The sequence below is a fragment of the Bubalus bubalis genome, chromosome 22 (assembly GCF_019923935.1).
Source record: "Bubalus bubalis isolate 160015118507 breed Murrah chromosome 22, NDDB_SH_1, whole genome shotgun sequence".
NCBI classification, from domain to species: Eukaryota; Metazoa; Chordata; class Mammalia; order Artiodactyla; family Bovidae; genus Bubalus; species Bubalus bubalis.
In genome coordinates, this window is record NC_059178.1 from 27,847,908 (window position 1) to 27,863,714 (window position 15,807).

A 15,807-nucleotide genomic window follows, 5' to 3' on the forward strand; every position below is an offset into this window, starting at 1 on the left:
AAGGGAAATCCTCTATTTACCTAATGCTTTCCTGTTCAGTCCTTTCAGGCTATGAATCTTGTATATTTTATATACACAAAGGTGACTTTTCCTTCCTCGAATGACCAACGCTTATCAGCTCAAGCAACTGATACTGAGCTCATAAATATGTCACTCGGAGTCCGTCTCAGCCCGGCTCTTCTCTGAGCGTAATTCTCCTGCGGCAGTTTTCCTCCTCCTTTCTTTTCCTGACCGCCGGGGAGACGGCACTGGGGCCCCAGCCGCCCCCGCAGAGTCTGCTTTGGGTTCACTCCCCATCGGCAAATATAAAAACGAGTGACCGCTGCTTCCACACCGAAGTCATTTCAGCAGAAGCCCGCAGACAATATAAAACAGGGCCCGTGGAGCCAGCGCCTTCCGATTCCAATTAAATATTTCCTGTAAGTCTGTGCCAATTGTGCATCTTGGAAGAACATTTGAAAGCAGAAGTTTGAACTCACGGGGACCCCATTGCCTTAAAAACCTGTTTCCTGTTTGACAAGATTTTACTAGCGAGAGCAAAGTAGCACACTCAGCAATTGTTAGTGGTTCAGTGTGCAAAGGTGGTGGTTTCCTCCCCCAGGGCCCACCAGCACAGCCTCGTTGAGCTGCAGATTTCTGTCTTCCAGATAAATCTCTCTGAACATTAGACCCCTATTCCAAAGGGCCCTAATGACATTTCCAGGATGACAGGAAATACTCTGCTTATCTCCCTATCTGTACATCCTACCTCTGCGTGTGCTATCTTACAAAGCTGGAAAAGCTCTTTAAGACCACTTCATAGATGTTATTATGTCCATTTTACAGATGAAAAAAGTGAGGCTCAGGGCTCAGATGTTGTTAAGTTTTGCATAGAGTATTTCAGATCGCCAGGGACTAGGTGTTCAAGGCGCCTCTTGTGTCACGACTTTGCACAAGTTTCTAAAATGTTCTTTGTCTCAGTTTCCAGATTCATAAAATGGAGTGAATGATAGTGGGAATTTGACTTCACAGATTGAAAGACCTTTAAGTTGGTCATAAGAAAGGCTCCTCGATAATCACCAAGTATTATTACTATTAATTTAAAAATGATCATTATTGGACTTGCCTGGCAGTTCAGGTGGTTAAGACTATGAGCTCCCAGTGCAGAGATGGAGCGGGGATGGGTTCATTCCCTGGCTGGGGAAGATCCCGCAAGCCATGTGGCATGGCCTGTATGCTGCTGCTGCTGCTGCTAAGTCGCTTCAGTCCTGTCCGAGTCTGTGCGCCCCCATAGACGGCAGCCCACCAGGCTCCCCCGTCCCTGGGATTCTCCAGGCAAGAACACTGGAGTGGGTTGCCATTTCCTTCTCCAATGTACGAAACTGAAAAGTGAAAGTGAAGTCGCTCAGTCGTATCTGACTCTTAGCGACCCCATGGACTGCAGCCTACTAGGTTCCTCCGTCCATGGGATTTTCCAGGCAAGAGTACTGGAGTGGGGTGCCATTGCCTTCTCCGATGGCCTGTATATACATACATATATATATATATATATATATATACACACACACACACACATATATCTCATTATCATTATCGTTAGTGAAAAAATTTATCCTAGGCCTGAAACTCAAAGCACTCCACAATCTGGTCCTAGTCTACTGGTCCACAGTCTTTTTTTCAGCCATGACTCCCTGTTCCCACTCCCACATCACACACACACAAACAAACACAGGCTATCCCTTCTGTCAAACTATATTTACCCTCTGAATCTTTGTCCTCTTGGTCCCTTCTTCCCGAGACGCTCCTTCTTCCCGTGTGGTCCCACTACCTTCAGGAGGCCTTCCCATCCCACCTGGGGACCAGGCTGGCGTCACAACTGGAAGCCTCGTGTATCATCAACATGGTTTCATCAAGTGACTTAGCCTCTCAGAGTCTCCATGGTGATCTCTAAGATGGGCTAACAATCTTCACCTCACCATATTATGAGGACTAAACAAGGCAACACGTAATCCCCACAGCCCAGGACAGGCAAAGAATCCACCTGAGCATCGCCCCCCATGCCGCTCCCAGCTCCCACCTTCTCCCTCCCTCGTGCTGTGAATGGACTTTGCTTGTACCTGTCTGACAACAGTCACCAAACTCTAGCTTGTTGTTATTGTCCTCATGTCTGTATTTGCTGCTTGCTCTCTTTGAAAGCCAGGAATATGCCCATTTCTTTTTGTGTGCAACATGGTCCTCGTTTCACAATAAGTCTTCAGCGCTGGTGATAGAACTCCAGGAATGTTATCGGCAGGCACTCCTGGACCTGCTTGTCTTGTGGGGCAGGCGTGACTAATACTTTTGGTGAGTCTGTAGAGTGAGAAAGCTGAGCCGTAGAGGGGCCAAGTGAGTGAGCATTCCAGGCTCATTCCAAGGCTCTGCCTGCTCTGATAGAGTCTACTTTGCATGAATTTAAATGTGAACTTTCTGCATGACCATATGAGTAAAATTTGATAAAGTGAGATTTGAGCATTCATTTAACAAATGTATAATACTAATAGCTAGATCTATATTCTAGGCAGCTGGATCTTACTCATATGATATTAATCTCATGAAAATCTTGAGAAGTAGCATCACAGTGATGCTTAGTCAGCATTTGTGAGCCTGTGCTAGGTTCTGGTGGCATCCATTAGTGAACGCCAACTTCCTGTTTGTTAAGGTCACAACGTAGCAGCAGAGACAGGCAAACAGACCATTACATGAATTTACTAATTTACAAAGTGGGGGCACAGAGAGGAGAATAATGATCATTTTGGGGAACGAGAAATTATCTGGAACCAGGCAATATTTGAAGACAATCCTGGAGAGTTTCAAGGTCAGATCAAGGAGAAAAGTCAACTCTAGGAATAAGGAACAGTGAGTTCAAGGTCATGGAGGAAAGAAGGCACCTGAGGAGGTGAAACAGACAGGGGCAGAACTATGTATCAAGCCAAAGGGTGTGACCTTTTTTCCTGTAGGCAAAGGGGAGCCACGGAGGGTTGTGTGTGTGTGTGTGTGTGTGAATTACCCTGGTGTTTTCTGATGATCACTTTGGAGGTCTGGGAGCAGGAGGAGATCATGAAGATGGCCTGAACTCTAAAGTTATATGAACACTGAAAGTGATTCTAATATAAATAGAGTTATTATTATTATCCCTGGATGTTAGCAAAATTAAGCTTCTTCCATGTTAAGGCTTATTGCTTCTTTGGGTAAAATTGAGTCTTTGGATAAAATTGAGAGGAAATATGCTGTATTTCAGAAAGATCTTTGAAGGGACCAACCGTCCCAGTCCAGCCCCACTCACCCGAAACGAGTGAAATCTTCAGACACATGCTATGCATGCGTGTATATTCTGTGTGTAGATATTTGTATATTTTAAAAACAGGTATGGAGAAGAATACTGTAGGGTATGGTAGAAAGATAATCCAGAAACTTTCACTGAGCCCAGTTTCCCAAGGCTTCCCTTGACTTGACCCACCCAATTCCTGCCCCAACAGAGTCCTGGCTGAGGACAGAGTCCCTGAGTTCCCAGCTCTGTAGCCTCAGGGAGGGCCCTGGGCTCCCGCCCCCATCAGTCCCCTGCGGCTGCCTCACGTGACCACGCCTGCACAGGAAATGTCCTTGAACAGCTTTTTTCTTTCTTTGTTTTTAAAACAACACCTGACTGATCCCACGTGAAATGTCCTTAAGGAAGGGAGCTCACCAACAGATGGTGCTGCTGGGGCCGGTCCCTGGGTAAACAACCTCCTCACCCTGGATGGGGCTGGCTCAGTCCTGGCTTGCCATGCCAGGCTTTTAACTTTCCTTCCATTTTCAAGGGCTTCCCCAATGGCTCCAAGGGTAAGGAATCTGCCTGCAATGCAGGAAACACAGACTTGGGTTCCATCTCTGAGTAGGGAAGATCCCCTGGAGGAGGGCATGGAAATCCACTCCAGTGTTCTAGCCTGGAGAATCCCGTGGACAGAGGAGCTTGGCAGGCTAGAGTCCATGGGGTCACAGAATCAGACACTTTCCATTTTCAAAGACTGCGTTCTTGCTGGTTTGCACCTTCTTTCAGTGACCTGTGAGGGATGTCACCATGTACAGTGAACTAGTCGCTTCCTGGGAACATTCCCCTGCCCCAACCCCCGCCGAAGGTTAAGTGGGTGGGCTTGCTCCTCCTTTGGGGCTCCCCACCTCCAAACCCCACCCCAGACCATCGTAAAGTTCCAAAGACTTCTTCTAACCATTGACTCTGGATCAGTGGAGGTTCCTGCCCTGTCCCCAGGGTGACCGACCACTGGGCTGTCCAACTGACCTTGGCCCATTGGTGAGTCCCAGCCTTGGTTGCTGCCTTCTCCTTTGTTGTTCAGTTGCTCATCCATCTTGAACTTCACTAAGGTCTAGGATGGGGTTGTATAAAGTTTGTAGGTCAGAAGTGAAGTGAAGTGAAAGTAGCTCAGTTGTGTCTGACTCTTTGCGACTCCATGGACTATACAGTCCACGGAATTCTCCAGGTCAGAGTACTGGAGTGAGTTGCTGTTCCCTTCTCCAGGGGATCTTCCCAACCCAGGGATTGAACCCAGGTCTCCCACATTGCAGGTGGATTTTTTACTGGTTGAGCCACCAGGGAAGCCCCTGTAGGTCAGAATCATCCCATAATAATTGGTGTACCATTCCAGGAGCAAATGCCTTGTGTTCCTCCACACCCCTCTGGCTTGGTGGTGTTCTTCTGAGGCATCTTTCCTTCCCTTGCGCTCTGAGTTCACTTGCAGCAAAGTCATCTTAAGAACATATTCGCGGGAAGGAGAGAGGTGGTGGGTGCCCTGTACCCAGCCAGGGATGGCTGCTTCTCTAGCACACTGGTTTCAGGACTGGGAGTGAGCTTCCAGAAATTACCTATTTGAATACATTCAAAAACATATGGACTTGCTTGCTGTTCTATCTTTAAAAGTTTTATTAATAAATACAATGGTAGATGTCGACCAGTGGTTCTCAGCTCTGGCTGCCTGATAGAATCATCTGGAGAGCTCAAAATCTTAAGGATTTTATAGTTCTTTTGATAAATTGAAATCAGAGAAGACAGTGATCCTAGCAGGCTTTTTCTTTCTGAAACCATCCTCCAGTGCCTCACTTGCCCTTAATTAATTGTCCTGGAGTTGACCCAAATAAAAGCCTATTTCATCTCATTCACCTCCCCTACCTGCCACCCACTGGCAGTGTTAGGAAACAGAACTAGGCACGATGCCTGCCTGATGACACACAGGTCAACGCGGGATGCTCGGACCCATCAGAAGCGGCTCTTCCCTCAGCTGGAGATTCCTTCTGCAGGGTCTGCAGTGCTGGCATTTCTAACCTAGCATTCTCCTGACCTGTACACCTGGCTGCAGTCACTTCAATGGGGAGGAAGGTCAAGAGCAAGAAAACAGCCCCTTTTTCTTGCACAAGCCATCTCAGGGACGGAAGTGGGATTGTCTAAATGTCATTCTGTGTTTTGCCAGAAAAGAGAAAAGAGCCCTGGTGTGTTCCAGAGAAGAGGATTAACTTTCTCTCAGAGATGATGATTACACCACATCCTAGCTGGAATCTCCAGCAGACAGATGGCTGGAGACTCAGAAGTAGGTAGAGCTGGGGACTTAATTGTTCTTCTTGACTGATTTTAAAGTGTGCTTTGACTTGGCGTTTCTGCAGAATAAAACATAAGTAAAAAAGAAGAGGAGGGAAAACTAGGTCTCGAGAGAACTAGAGACTCAAGGAATTTTGTTGTTGTTGATGGTACAATGAAAAGTGAAAGTGTTAGTCCCTCAGTAATGTCAGACTCTTTTCGACCCCATGGACTGTAGCCTGTCAGGCTCCTCTGTCCTTGGAATTCTCCAGGCAAGAATATTGGAGTGGGTAACTATTCTCTTCTCCAGGGAATCTTCCCTACCAAGTGATTGAACCCAGTTCTCCTGCATTGCAGGCAGATTTTTTACCATCTGAGCCACCAGGGAAGCCCACTGATGCTACAGTTAGTCCGTAACAGAAGAGAGTTATAAGGGGAATAGAAACCCCGATGCCACTGCCTTTCTGAGCATCCTAGTTTTAATGGAGCTTTAGCCAAAGCCTGGGGAGGTAGAGCAGATGGACTGTATGGGGAAACACTCTTTCAGGTAGGTTTGCGAATCCAATGTGTTTTTTTTATCATTCCAAAACACACTGTTGTCGTTCCTCTATCATTTGATGAATGTCTTGGTGGTGATGTTGTAAAGGAAAGCCTTGAGAAACAGACTGCTCAGTTTAATTGCTGTAGCATTCACATCTCTTTGAAAGTGTAGGACATTTAGGAAAATCTAGTTGAAGTCACCAGAGAAGACAATGGCACCCCACTCCAGTACTCTTGCCTGGAAAATCCCATGGACGGAGGAGCCTGGTAGGCTGCAGTCCATGGGGTCGCGAAGAGTCGGACACAACTGAGCAACTTCACTTGCCCTTTTCATTTCCATGCACTGGAGAAGGAAATGGCAACCCACTCCAGTGTTCTTGCCTGGAGAATCCCAGGGACGGGGGAGCCTGGTGGGCTGCCGTCTATGGGATCGCATGGAGTCGGACACGACTGACGCGACTTAGCAGCAGCAGCAGAAGCTGAAGTCACAACCAAGAAGGTTACACACCCTGGCTGAGCCTGATCATTGACAAGATTTGATATAGTCACAGTTAGAGATAGTGCAAAAAACAAACTAATTTAAAACAAACAAACAAAAAAATAAACTTCAGCATGGACTTGAGTAAGGAATATAAAAGGATGGCTAAGGTGTGGTGGTCATGTGACTTTGCAGCTTCAAAGTATATGCTAGTGCTTTGTGAATATTCACATAGGAAGGAAGGGTTTGGTGAGGCTGGAGGGGACAGCAGAGGAAAGGGGTAGGGGAACTGCTTGGTGCCCTGGGAACTGTGAGATGGGAGGGGTCTAGCACCTTGTAGGTTGGGCTAGGGGACTTGAGACCAGGTCCAGGTGCAGGCTGTGGAAACACCTGTATGGGATTCTGGGGAGGAGGTTCATCCTGTTAACTGACCCAGGCAGGATGCTTGGGGGTGTGTGGGGCCCCTTTGAACTGCCCAGGATCCTGCCTCTTTCCCCAACACTTTCCAGATTCAAAAATGAATATTTTCAAAGAGGAGTTCACACACATGTGAGGGACAAAAACCAAACTTTGCTTTAAGCTTTTGAACATGAAATTTGAAAGAAGGGTATCACTGGACTTCACTGGTGGTCCAGTGGTTAAGAATCTACCTGACAATGCAGGGGACATGAGTTCAGTCCCTGTTCCGGGAGGATTTCACATGCCCACGGGGCAACTAAGCCCGTGTACCACAACTACTGTGTCCATCCATGCTCTAAGAGCCCACGGGGGCCGCAACTACTGGGCCTGTGCACCCTAGAGTCCAAGCTCTGTAACAAGAGAAGTCACTGTACTGAAAACTCCATACACTGCTAGAGCGTAGCCCCTGCTAGCCACAACTAGAGAAAACCCCTCAGAGTCAAATACCCAACACAGCCAAAATAATAATAATAAAAGAAAGCAATCACCGTGATCACAGATGCACAAGGAAGGTAGGGCTTAAGAATCTCCATTTATCCTCTCATGCTGTCTCTTGCTTGCTATTTTACAGTTGAAAATTGTAGATTTAGATGGTTGGAAAATATTAAATAAAGAAATCCAAAAGCTTCTTTGAGCTTTTAAGGCACAGAAGTGGACAGGGATTAGAATAAAATAGAATTACTCTGTTTCTTAGCAGACAGTAGCAATTTCTAAAATTCTTCCAAGTCATATTAAGATAAAAGAAAAGACTTTCCAGGTCAAGGATATTTCCAGCGTCATGTAATAATGTAGGAAAGTAACTGTGTCCCCAGAGAACAGCTCTATTCAAAAGAAGAAAGAAAAATACCTTTTAGGAATGGCAAAGGAAGGAAGCTATGCCTTGTGTCTGAGCACAAATGGGTGAGATTTGCATGATTAAAAACCATTTCTAATGGAAGGGTGTGTCACCACACATCCAAATAGTTCTCATTTCCACTGGTTTCCTCCTCAAAAATTGGATCTTCTAATTCATTTCAGGAAAGAAAATTTTCAGTAGACATTGCATTTAAAATTCTTTTAAACTCATGGTCTTAGGTTCAACCAAAAGCTCCAAAATGTCAAGATAAGTAACAAGTTCATATATTGTCCTGATTGGATGTTTCAAGTTTGACCAGGAGGGCTCCCACCCACTAGCCTGCCCCTCTATCTGCCTCTTGGTTTAGTCCTTCTGTTCCCACAAAGGAAACCGTGACTCCTGGGCTTTCTGAAGCAGCTGGATGTCATGGCAGGTGAGTGATGATCCAAGGAAAGCCAAGGAGCACACAATCCCCCTTAGACAAGCATCACTTTGGGGACGCTCTCTTCAATCCATAGTGTTATCCAGGGGAACTTTAGGAATCCTCTTTCAGCTTTTGTTTTCTAATAATAAGAATAGAAACTCCTTCTTCACTTCAAATGATAAAATCAAATTTGTTTCCTGGATTTTTTTTTCTTTCTACCTTATCATTAACATTTCATGATTTCATCATTAGCATTTCATGGTTTCATCGTTAGAGTTTCATGTAGTTTTAAAATAGAAATTTTATTATTTATAATGAGAAATAAAAGTTTAGGAAAATATTAAGAAGTGAAAATAAGAAGGAAAATGTCACATGTATTTCCACCAATCAAAAGATCTAAAGTGATATTTTGAGGTTATTTGTGCATTTTTTTCCCCCCACATAATGATTTTCTAAAAATTCAACATAGGCAAACTGTATAGAGGGTGAGAAGGTAAAACAGAAACCTTCTTGGCAAAAGATATTTGCAATAGAAATGTCTGAGAAAGGACTCACATCTAGAATATTAAAATGTCCCTAGGAATTAATAAGAAAAAGGCAACCAAAAAATGGGCAAAAGACTTGAATGGGTCCATGTCTTAAAAAAGATATTAAATGACCAGTGAACATGTGAAAAAGTACCCAACCTCATTTTAATCGTAAGGGTTATACAAATTAAAATCACAATAACATACTGCTGCACACCTAAAAGAATGACGAAAGTTAAAGTGACTGATAATATCAAGTGTTGCTGAGGATGTAGAAGTCTCATGTAAGTCTCCTGAGAGTGTCAGTTGGCACAGTTCTTTGTAAATGATTGGATCTCCTATTATGTATTCAACTTCTTTATCCATTCATCCGTTGATGGGCACAGAGGTTGCTTCCACATCTTGACTATTGTAAATAATGCTACAAAGAACATGGGGATACAGATATATTTTTAAGTTGATATTTTTGTTTCCTCTGGGTATATTCCCAGATATAGAATTGCTGGATGATACGGTTGGCCTGTTGTTAATTTTTTGAGGGTCCTCCACATTCTTTTCCATAGTGACTACACCAATTTATAATCTCACAACAATGCACAAGGATTCGCTTTTCTCTACATTCACAGGAAAATTTATTATTTTTTGTCCTTTTGACGATGGCCATCCTAACAGGTAAGAGGTGCTATCTCACTGTGGTTTACCTTGCGTTTTTAAATGACTAGTGATGCTGATCATCTTCTCATTTACCTAGTGGCCTTTTGTGTATCTTCTTTGGAGAAAAGTCTATTCAGGTCCTTTGTCCAGTTTTTAAACTGGGTCATTTGTCTTTTTTTTGCTACTGAGTTGTATGACATTTTGGATGTTAGCTTCTCATCATATATGGTTTGCATTTTTTTTTTTTCCTATTCCACAGGTTTTCTTTTCACTTCGTTGATAATTTCTTTTTTCTGTGCAATAGTTTTTAGTTTGATAGAGGACCACTTGTTTGTTGTTTGTTTTGCTAATTGTGCTTTAGCTGTCGTATTAAAAACCAATTACCAACCCCCATGTAAAGGAGCTTTATTCCTTGGTTTTCTTCTAAGAATTTCATGATTTAAAGTCTTATATTTAAGTCTTTAATCTATTTTGAGTTAATTTTTATGATTGGTGTAAGATTTGGGTTCAGTTTTATGATTTTTCATGTGACTATCCAGTTATCTCAGCACCATGTATTGAAAAAAAAACCTGCCTTTTCTCCATTGAATGTTCTTGACTCCCTTGTCAAATGTTAGTTAACTGTGTTTACTTGGGTTTGTTTCTGGGCTCCTGATTCTGTTCCTTGTTTTATGTGAGTACCATACTGTTTTGATGGGGAATCTTAGTTCCCCGACCAGGGATTAAACTTAGGTCACAGCAGCGAAAGAGAGAAAGTGCCAAGTCCTAACCACTGGACTGCCAGAGAATTCCCTCAACACTTTTAGAACTAAAGTTACTCATTTCACTTCAGAATAAGTCATTTAGGAAAAGACACTTTAGCATAACATATAAAGAGCACAGATTTTAGAAAGAGTGACCAGCTTCAAACTGTGGTTCTACCACTCATTGACTTCTCTACGTCTCAGTTTTCTTACGTGTAGGATAGAAATAACACTCACTGGAAAGGACCCTTGTCAGAATTCAATGAGAAAATCAAGGTAACACTAACCACAGTCCTTGGCACATAGTAAATTCTCAATACATATCTAACACTGTTATTATTAGTGTTTAGCAGATGTGAGGTTTCAGAGTTCAGTATGTATGTGTGTGTGTGTGTGTGTGCGCGCACACGTGCTTGTGTTCAGTCATATCTGACTCTGCAACTTCATGGACTGTAGCTCACCAGGCTCCTCTGTCCATGGGATTTCCCAGGAAGAATACTGGAGTGGGTTGCCATTTCCTTTTCCAGGGGACCTTCCTGACTCAGGGATTGAAACTGTGTCTCTTACATTGCAGGTGGATTCTTTTTTTTTTTAACATTTAATTAATTAATTTATTTTTGGCTGTGCTGGGTCTTTGTTGCTGCACAGGCTTTTCTGTAGTTGCAGTGAGCAGGGGCTACTCTCTAGCTGTGGTGCCTGGGCTTTTTACTTGAGCGGCTTCTTGTTGCAGAGCATGGGCTCTAGAGTGCACGGGCTTTGGTAGTTGTGGCATGTGGGCTCCTTAGTCGTGGTTCCCGGGGTTTTAGAGCACAGGCTCAATAGTTGTGGCACACGGGCTCAGTTGCTCCAAGCCATGTGGTATCTTCCTGGACCAGGGATCGAACCTGTGTCTCCAGCACTGGCAGGTGGTTTCTTTATCACTGAGCCACCAGGGAAGCCCCATTAGAGTTCAACAGATGATGACTAATCATATCACTAAGTAACAGTTCTCAATGAAAAGTGTCTTGATTTCTCATGTATTCTTCTGTGGCTACTACTGATATTAACGAACCACAGCTTACAATTTAGAAGAGAGAACTATATTAGGGAGGGCTTGGGGACGTGCTGAAGGTCAGGTCACCCATACAACACCACCATTTAACATTAAGAAAAAGAAAACAGGAGGTTGAGTCCTGGAGCTGCAGATTTCTAAAATGTGAGCAAAGGTAAATGGTGAATTTTTAGTTTCTCAAGAGGCAAACAATTCAAGTGCTCCTGGAATCTGAAATGAAGGTTTAGGGGGGTAGAGGGATGGCCAAATCAAAGCTGTAGGTGATCTTGACTTACTGAGATTAGCAGGTGCAGCCTGCTAGCAGAGGGCTCTGAACGTGAGAAGGTGAGCCCTGAGGTGGGGACCCGTGGAGCCAGGTAAGGTGGCCACTTCCCAGGGGCAGGTCTTGCTGCACCTGCGGCAGTGTGCAGAGCGGTTGCTCCTTGGGATGGAGTGGGTGGAGTTCCGCATCTCAGATTTTCACTCCACTTACAATGTCCTTATTCAAGCCTTCCTTGGGCAGACCCCAGGCTGGGGAGGGACCCCCTCCCCTGGCGGAAGCTGGGATATTTTACTCCATAATCATGATCCTGCCTGGCAGCTCCTGCCCCTCCCTCTTCACCCCCTCCAGGGCACACTCACCACCAGACAGAACCATCTTTAAACATTTCAGAGGCTTTTAGATCCTGTAAGGACTGCTGCTCTTTAGGAAGAACTAAACTGATCAAACTTAACATCTTAGGCACCATCATTCAGAAATTTGGTGACCCTCCCACCTTTCAATTCAGGCTTCCCTGGTGGCTCAGATGGTAAAGAATCTGTCTGAAATGCTGGAGACCAAGGTTTGATCCTTGAGTTGAGAGGATCTTTTTTCCTCAATCTTTTTGCTTGAAAACTTTCAAGCCTACATAAAAGTTGAAAGAACAGTACAAGGTACATCGTGATATCCTTCACACAGACTCATGGATTCATTCTGTTGACACTTATTGAGCATCCAACAGTATGCTTGGCGCTCTGGTAGCCTTTGGATAAACAAATATGAGTGAGTTCTGCTGCCTGAGCTCCAGGTCCTCACAGCTCACAGGGCAGGAGCAAGTGTAAGAAAAAAAGACCTGTTCTCTGCATCTGAAGTTGGGGTCTGCCATCCAAGTGGGATCCCACTTCAGCCCTCAGGCTGCATCACAGTGTTTTCCTGGGCACAGAGGAGTAGATTTACTGGGCAGATGGCAGCTCCACATTCACAGGGAAGGTCGACTTAGCATGAGAATCTCTGCTGAGAGCCGGAAGGTTCGTTCTTACTCTGTGTGGCTCCAGGGCCACAGAGTGACCTGCGAAGAGATGGAAGCCTTGCCTAACTGAGGACATGATGACAGATCAAAACACGGTACCGTTCTCTTGTCTTTTACTTCATGACTGAGGCACTACAGTACCCAGAGCAAACAGTTTGCCCTTTACATGATAAATTAAAGAGGAACTTATCTGGGTCCAGTGATTAAGAATCCGCCTTGCAATGCAGGAGACTTGAGTTTGATCCCTGGTTGGGGAGCTAAGATCCCACATGCTGTGGAGCAGCTAAGGCTGCATGCAACTACTGAGCCCACACAATGCAACTAAAGAATTTGTGCATCACAATGATAGATTCTGCATGATGCAACTAAGACTCGAGGCAGCCAAAGGAAGAAAGAGAGAAAATAAAGAAAACACCTCGAAAGGGCTTATTGCTTGGATGCTTTCTATCTAATGCTATATTCAGACGGTACTGGATGATTCCTAGCTGGTTTTGGATCAAAGAATTAAACGAGTGACATTTTGGAGGGTCTGTTCTTTTTATTACATTTTAATTTTTTCCCCAGCTTTCTTGAGATATAAGTTGATGTCTAACAGTGAATAAGTTTAAGGTGTTCAATGTGAGGAACATATGCATTGCAAAATGATTACTGCAATATGGTTAGTTAACACCATCATCTCATATAACTGCTTTTTTGTGTGTGTGTGTGGTGAGAACACTTAAGATCTGCTCTCTTAGCCACTTTCAAGTGTACAATAGAGTATTGTTAACTGTGGTCACCATGCTGTACACTGGATCCTTAGAACTTACTCATTTTAATGAGGGTTGCCCGTTCAGGAGAAAATACAGGCATTTAAGGATACCTTTCTCCAAACAACTTGAAATCTTAGGAAAAAACAAGGCACACGGAAGTTAGAAAAGATGTAGTGGGTGTAGAAGGAGATCAGAGGAAAGACATAATAGTGACAGCAGGAGCAGTCCGAGAAAGCTTCCCAGCTGAGCGGCAATAAGCCAGTACATTTAAACTCAGCAAATGTCACAATATATAAATGTATGAAAAAGGGCCTGGAAGAGACACACCAAACTGTTTACTGGATTGAGTATGGGAGGTATTAAAGGGGACAGTTGATTCTGATTGCATCCAATGAAAGATGACTAGCATTACTGGTATACAGCACAGTGGTGTGCTGTATTAACACATATATGTGGAATCTAGAAAAATGGTACAGATGAATCTGTTTGAATGGCAGGAAAAGGGACGCAGACCCAGAGAATTGACATGTGGCATGGAGGGTGAGGATGAATTGGGAGATTGGGAATGACATATATACACTACCATGTCTAAGATAGATGGCTGCTGGAAACCTGCTACACAGTGCAGGAGCTCAGCTTGGTCCTCTGTGGTGATCTAGAGGCGTGGGATTCAGGGTGGGGTGGGAGGGAGTTACAAGAAGGAGGGAGGAGAGAATATGTTTGCATATGGCTTGGGCTGGAAGAAGCACAAGCTGGAATCAAGATTGCCTGGGGAAATATCACTAACCTCAGATATGCAGATGACACCACCCTTATGGCAGAAAGTGAAGAGGAACTAAAAAGTCTCTTGATGAAAGTGAAAGTGGAGAGTGAAAAAGTTGGCTTAAAGCTCAACATTCAGAAAATGGAGATCATGGCATCTGGTCCCATCACTTCATGGCAAATAGATGGGGAAACAGTGGAAACAGTGTCAGATTTTATTTTTTTGGGCTCCAAAATCACGGCAGATGGTGACTCCAGCCATGAAATTAAAAGACGCTTATTCCTTAGAAGAAAAGTTATGACCAACCTAGATAGCATATTCAAAAGCAGAGACATTACTTTGCCAACAAAGGTCCATCTAGTCAAGGCTATGGTTTTTCCAGTGGTCATGTATGGATGTGAGAGTTGGACTGTGAAGAAAGCTAAGCACTGAAGAATTGATGCTTTTGAACTGTGGTGTTGGAGAAGACTCTTGAGAGTCCCTTGGACTGCAAGGAGATCCAACCAGTCTATCCTAAAGGAGACCAGTCCTGGGTGTTCATTGGAAGGACTGATGCTAAAGCTGAAACTCCAATACTTTGGCCACCTCATGCAAAGAGTTGACTCATTGGAAAAGACCCTGATGCTGGGAGGGATTGGGGGCAGGAGGAGACGGGGACGACAGAGGATGAGATGGCTGGATGGCATCACTGACTCGATGGATGTGAGTCTGAGTGAACTCTGGGAGTTGGTGATGGACAGGGAGGCCTGGCGTGCTGCGATTCATGGGGTTGCAAAGAGTCGGACACGACTGAGCGACTGAACTGAACTGAACTGAACTGATGGCTGATTCACTTCCTTGTACAGCAGAAACTAACACAAGATTGTGAAGCAACTATACTGTGATTTTTAAAAAAACGTTTAAGAAGCAACTTTCTCCAAAAAAAAGAAAAAAAAGGTTATACTGTAGTGTTGTTTTATCGCAGTGTTTTCCATGGTGTAAATATTTCCACTAAGGCTTCCCAAGTGGCTCAAATGGTAAAGAATCTGCCTACAATGCAGAAAATCTGGGTTCGATCCCTGGGTTGGGAAGATCCTCTGGAGAAGGAAATGGCAATCCACTTCAGTATTCTTGTCTGGAGAATTCCATGGACAGAGGAGCCTGGCCAGCTACAGTCTGTGGAGTCGAAAAGAGCTGGACACGAGTGAGCAACTAACATTTTAACTTTCATGGCTAATTTTAAGCAACCAAAGTCAAGGCAGCTATCTCACAAATTCTTGGAAATTTAACAATTCAAGCAATTGTTATGTGCCGGGCTCTGAGTCAAGTGCTGGGGAGTGAAGGAGAAAAGATTATGATACAATCCTTGTCTGCCAGACAACAGAAATACAGTGGGGGCGCTAAAAGAGGAACTAGAAGAAGAAGAGATTAGCTCTGGCGAGGTGTGGGGAAGGAGGAGACTCAGAGTAATTCCTTGCATGAGCTTTGAAAGATGGAATAATAATTAAGGAACAAGAGGGAACGCCCCAAAGCATGGAAGCATATGATACATTCTGCGAATTGAAGATTGCTCACTTTGCACAAGATTATTGGCACCAAATGTAGATTGAGGCCAGAACAGAGGGTTGGGGCCATATTAGCAAAGGTGATCAATTTCACTGGTTAGTTATATGAGCTACTAACAATTTTTGAGAAGCTTCAAGCAATAACTGATGGCAGTGTGGAGACTACACTGTAAGAGAGAGCAGAGAGC

General features: G+C 44.2%; 2 long non-coding RNA genes across 2 annotated transcripts; one reads left to right on the forward strand and one right to left on the reverse strand.

The window, feature by feature from the left end:
- Positions 1–3,057: 3,057 nt before the first annotated feature.
- On the reverse strand, positions 3,058–5,485 carry LOC123331139. The gene is made up of 2 exons (XR_006547618.2): positions 4,295–5,485; positions 3,058–4,058 (listed from the first exon to the last, which is right to left on the reverse strand). It is a non-coding gene; the product is annotated as an uncharacterized LOC123331139 (long non-coding RNA).
- LOC123331138 lies at positions 4,049–5,690 on the forward strand. The gene is made up of 2 exons (XR_006547617.1): positions 4,049–4,306; positions 5,478–5,690. It is a non-coding gene; the product is annotated as an uncharacterized LOC123331138 (long non-coding RNA).
- The last annotated feature ends 10,117 nt before the right edge of the window (positions 5,691–15,807 follow it).